Below are 6,000 nucleotides of genomic sequence, written 5' to 3' on the forward strand. Positions count from 1 at the left end.
AACGTACGGTAGACCCAGCGGTGGAGAAACGTTGCTGCACTAGAACGACGTCTGTGCGGTAATGAGTATGCTCGGTCAACCATGGACCAGGAACCAGGCTGGAGCAAGCAAAGGGAGAGGGAGGAAGCGAGAGAGAAAGGTATGCAAAAGGAAAGATATATTAGTAATGTTACTGGTGAAACAGTGGAACCGAGAAAATCGCACCTGCTCGTAGCTACAAATTCGACCAAATACAAAATTTCGTCGACCCTGGCGATTCGTACATGTGCATTTTCACAGGATATTACAGTTTGTATAGGAGCAATGGAAGAGTTTACGTTATTAGCATTTTCCTCTGGCGGTGTACGCGCACGAGGTTTTGCGATCGTATGCAGGAGCCTTGGAAAACATTTGTTCCGGCTACTCCTGACTGCCTCTGCTTTTTGAACGACCAAGAATGGCCTCAGCTGTAAAACAATATCGAGGAAAAAGAAAACGAAGGGAGAACTGGGACTGTCGCATAATCGGAGTGCCGGAAGGGTTCGAAGGACTCGGTCTTTAGCGGAGGATGCACTTCGGCAAATTTGAAACGTTATTTTCCGAGAACTCCTCTCGTCTCGGGTAGCGTGAATTAACAAATCGACAAATCTCCGGTCGCAAAACTAATTACAGCGTTGAGCATCGCGAGCGACGTTGAAAAGTTTCGACGGGAGTGATTCGAACGAGCGGAAGTCGACGAGGATAATTGTTTACGTTCGCCTCGTTATAAGTGCATTTGAGATCCACTGACGTCCGCTTTTCCACCGCTGTAACGATGATTTTCACGGTCGAGTTTACGTTTTTTTCGTCGTCCTCGTCGATTGGAGCGCGAGCTGCTAAATTATAGGACCGTCGTTGCGCGCAAGGCTTCGAAGGAACCTGCGGGAAGGTCGTCGTCCTGGATGTATAGCGCGAAGGAAAACTTCGTTGCTCGAACGTCGAGGAAACGCAGCTGCGACGCAAGAAACGAGCGAAGTGTGTATACACCGCAGTTGGATCTCAAAAGGGCGCAAGGGAATGGGGCTCGTAACATGAAAAGAAATGGAGCTGACGTACCTTTGTTTTTAAGGGGTATCGACGATGTGTCCTCGCAGAGCGAACATCACGAAGGAACGAGACAGAAAGAGAAACGTTCGTTGAAGTACCTGCAGGTTCATCCTCGTGTATCAGTAAGTATCCTGTACGAGGGACGAGACGAAGAGAGGGAGGGGGTGAGACGAGAATCCAGGGTATTATCCACGTTAGAAGCCCTCCAGGGTCGAGTATATACGCGTCCTGCACAGGGAGGTCTGTACCAACAGCTTTCACATCTATATATACATTCGTGCAATTGTACGTAGCGCAGGCCATACACATACGCGTTTAAAATCAGTTGCGCGACGTATACATGCGCGGGGAGGAATAAAAAGAGAAGAAAACGTACGTCGAAACACACACCGCTCGGCCGTGCAGTATATACAGCGTGTGCACTGGCCGCACCCAACAAATTGCGACTCTGTCGAAATAATCGCTCAACTAGATCGTACCGAAAGAATGCGACATACACAATTGCTGGGCATGGACCCGGTTAGACAAAGAGGGTATGCCTTTCATTGCCTCGGTCGCCGTAGGCGAGATAAAATCTCGAGGATACCGTGGCGTGGCGTGGCACCATCGCGGGATCCTCCGGGTCCCGGGGTCCGATGCACCACGCGCTGCGTCGCGCGCTCTTTTATAGAGCTCTCCATATAAATACACAAATTCGCTCACATACGTTCCGTATATAAAGGTATAAATGTACCGGATCCACATGGTTGTTTCACAAGCCTCCCGCCCCTCGCTTTTCCTCCAGCAATTCACAATGCTCCACGTACACACTCGTATCTGAGCGAAGATAGGACACACGCCGCAGTCGTACTCAGCTCGAATCCCCCCGGCTCCTCTATTACCCATAACCATTTGAAATAAATTGTTATTTGATACCCCAAGAATTCTATTTCCAGCTCGTTTTGTTCCTACCGTTGTATCTTTCCAAAGACTTTTATCTCGCACTCGGTTCTTCGCTCATTTCTCCCTTTGATCGGGCGCGAGTCGAGCGTCAAAGTATCGATTGTCCTCGAGATTCGGCTCTTCGCAGGGCCGCGAGGGGAAACGACGACGAGAACCATACCCTCGCAATCCTCGTGACGTCCGGTTTCAAACTCTGGAAATAGCCTCGTTATACGTTTGCGCTCCATTTGAAATAAGATACAGAACAAAAGCAGGTGGCGAAAAGACATGCTTTTCGTATATATGGAGACATGTAGTACGTACCGCGTCTATATCTACCTGTGCATTTCGATACACACAGCTAGCCTCGCAGGTCTGGCTGCTGCTGCTTTTCTTGTTCTCTCCGCTTATCGATCAATAATATATTTTACTGTACGACCAAGATCCTGATACCGCATTACGCTTGACCGCCGCCAGACGAGAATAGCCTACAAACATTAAACCCAGTACTGTCTACGTAGCAAGAAATTCTTAAATGCTAATGAGACCACACGTAAGCGTATACACGTAGGCATCAACCTGTACACAGGCCATACATATTTCATAATTCCAGACCGCGTTCTTTCGTACAATAACGCTTATAGCGTTGACGTTTCTTTGGACTTGTCTGCTGGTTATGACGAATAAGGAGAGCCGGGACGCGGACAAGATTTTTGGAAAGAGAACGTACGCACTATTGTGAAGGAGACACGCTCACGACTTGCCAGCAAGCTTCAATTGTAAAGACCGATCGCGTCATCTGCTTTCCAAATAGTCCACGAGATAGGTGTACGCTTGTACAGGCTCGAAGTATTGTACCGAGCGGCAAGTGTGGCGGGCGGATGAGGGATTATGATTCAACCGAACAAACGCTTTTTTTATCTCTTCCCTGTTTTTGTTCTTCTTCGTATATTAAACCGTATTATGTATGGCCGTGACTAAACGGGACGAGCGTCGAGCGGGACGAGTCGCGTTGCGCATTTCAAAGAGCTCTCAAAAGACGCGCCAAGCTGCGTGACTCTCTGATATATGTGTATAATAATGAGGGATCGAAAGTTTTGTGACTTTTTTGTTTATCTTGTGCAAAGACTCTGCGCAATTTCCGGAGGTATATGCCGATGCGAATACGCGATTCGCGGGGTTTAATCATCACGAATGGAACGTGGGATTATTTGGTCGAATGATTTTTGAAATAAAACATACTGGCCAGTTCGTGAATGGCGTGCTTATCGAGCGGAGCCGACGAATCGACCCTGGGGAAATCTTGAGATTTTTGTTCATTTTGTGCTCCGACGGATACCGAGTTTTTATTATCTCATTAGGCATTTACTGTTTGGAACTTTATTCCTGAAAGCTCCATGTCGGGTTTCCTTTTTTTCGTCTGTTTGAAGTACGTAAGCTTTTGCCAGCAAAGCGGTTCGAACAAAATTCCATTTCAAAAGGGGGATCGACGTACGTTGGTTTAAACCGCAGGAGCGCATCTAAATGCTCACGACGTAAATTCGCGGCATTGAAGGGTGTCAGTTTCATCGTCCAGGTCTGACCACTGGCCTTTGCCCTTCGTTTCATGTACCAACCCTTCATTTTAATCCCCATCTCTCCTCGCTTCAATATACATTCACATACGGTCTGGAAAGTTTTCTCCGAATCCAGAGGACTGTGGAATCGCTTCTCTTTCGCTCCCTTCGTTTTTCATGCTTTAAGCTAAAGTCAGCACAGCCAATTTCGAGTTGAAAGAGGCTTGTGTCTCCGTATCAGCGAAACCTTATTTTCTCTCTACGCCATCCACGATCCTTGCAATCCTCTGGACTTATTTCATTTTTTCTTCTTTCAAATAGCATTTATTTGCGGCAATTCAGTTTGGAAGCATCGAGCAACATTTAGTGAGCGGATGCGACGACTTTTTGACTTTTCGCACCCCTTTGAGTCCGGGTTTCCGCTCAAGACATACAAATTTTCTATCGAAGCCACTCCAATTCGTTATTATCTCGAATTTTCTTTCGCTCGCGTCATCTTCAATTTCGATTTAGCTGAAATAGCTTTAGCGCAAGTACGATGTTCCAGCTCCGCGAAGGAGATACATAAAGGGGAATCTTTTGATTTAAGAAAATGGAGGATGTAAAGTTTTTTCATCATCGAAAGTGCGGAAACATCTCTCCCGGACATCGAGCAGATCGGTGACTCATTTTCGATAAGTTATTTTTCTACGAGCCTCGCAGCAGCTCCGCCCTTACATGCCTCCGTACTTCCGAAGCTTCTTCCGCTCCCTTATTTTTATTAATGCAGTCTGTTTTTCCGGTGCGCTCGCCGAGGACTGAGAAAAGGAGAAGCACAAGTATAAGAGAGGGAAGGGATGCCTTGGAATTCTTGGGGCTTTTTGTCCTGTCCTCTTCTCAGGGTAAACGTTGCGTCGGACTCTTTTTACCAGTTTTTCTTTCCTCGTCCCGACTGCCGCCTCGTTTTCTTGTATCTGGCAAGCGCGCGGAGCACAGTAAAGCAACGGTTCCGGCCGCGAGGCACTTTCTCGAGGGATGAGAAGACGCGCGGACCCTGCGCTGCCGAAACACTCTCGCTTCATATCTATATATCTATCTCAATGCCGTTGGTAAATACGACGGACGTGCCCACCACACAACTTTACATTCTTGTGTATTTCCCCCTCGCTACTACTGCTCACCTCTCGCTCTTCATCCCTCTCGGGGACCTTGCCAGACGTTAAATAAACAAAAAGAGTAATAAAGCATGAATTTTTAGGCACTGATGTTTTATATTTCTCGTGAACTCCGGCCAAATGTTTTCACGCCACGAACACGCGCTCTTTGTTTGATACTGCTGCTTATCTGGATCTACCGTTCGCGGCAATACATATGTTGGGCGTATCACTCATGGGATTGTTGGATTAAATACCGTTCGAATTTATTTCAGACATATTTCTGTCGTTTTCGTCAACGCGCAAAAATAGAGTATACTTTTTTTTATCATACTCTGTCGAGAGTCCTTAAAGAAGTTCCTTCGTTGCTGAAATTTGTAAAAAGAATACGAAATCTGGAAGTACGTCAAGAATATCGAGAGTCGGGGTCAATATGCCTGGATGCGGCGATCATTTTTGTGCGGAACTTTTGCTTCATCTTGGTCAATTCTCGAGTTTCATTTGTCGATCAAGATCAAGATTGATTTTATTAAAGAAAAGCAGTAATAAATGCTGTTTAATTATTTGCAACTTATAAAAATGAATGATTTTGTTTGCTTCGATCTCGTAGTCGATACAAATGAATAACAAAATGTGATATTATTCGAGCATAAAACGATACTAGTTAGCATATTTAGGCCTGGAAGAATTCCGGATCGTGACAAGGCCGAGGGGGCGAGAGTCAGGGGTCGCGTGGACTCTGACAAGCGGGACGGAAAAAATGGATGAGCGAGTTCGATGAGAAAAAACAGGCTGCTGCTGCTGCTGCTGCTGTTGCAGAACGCTTAGCTTCTTTCGAATCTGCTCGGAGAAGTCTTTTGTAACATGAAACCACTTTAGTTCAGGGGGCGCGCGCGCGCATCATCGAATTTCGTCGTGCCATCTTTGCTTGCCGTGGCACTTGGTCCTCGATCTCTATGAATCTGTAAAGCGAAAGAGGCGCATCTTCCCCCAGAGAGTTTTCGTCGTGCAGGATCGTTGAGATCGTCGAATGACTTGAAAAAATATTTCAATAGAAAGTTTCGATTCTGCTGAATGATACTCACAATTCGGCAGGATGAATCGGACGAGTTTCTATATTCGTACCGGCCGTGTTTTTACAGAGCATCCGGTCCATCGTATCCAGCATATTTGCGCATTGTTGACGGGCGTATCGATTCTGAAGTAGACGATTCTGAGAGCACCGCGTGCAAGCTTAATAAAACCTGCAGGAACAATCGTTCGAAGAGAATAAAGACGGAGGAAAAGTAGGGAAGAGTCGGGCGGGAGTCAGGAGTCAGAGATAT

The sequence above is a fragment of the Venturia canescens genome, chromosome 2 (assembly GCF_019457755.1).
Source record: "Venturia canescens isolate UGA chromosome 2, ASM1945775v1, whole genome shotgun sequence".
Classification (NCBI taxonomy): domain Eukaryota; kingdom Metazoa; phylum Arthropoda; class Insecta; order Hymenoptera; family Ichneumonidae; genus Venturia; species Venturia canescens.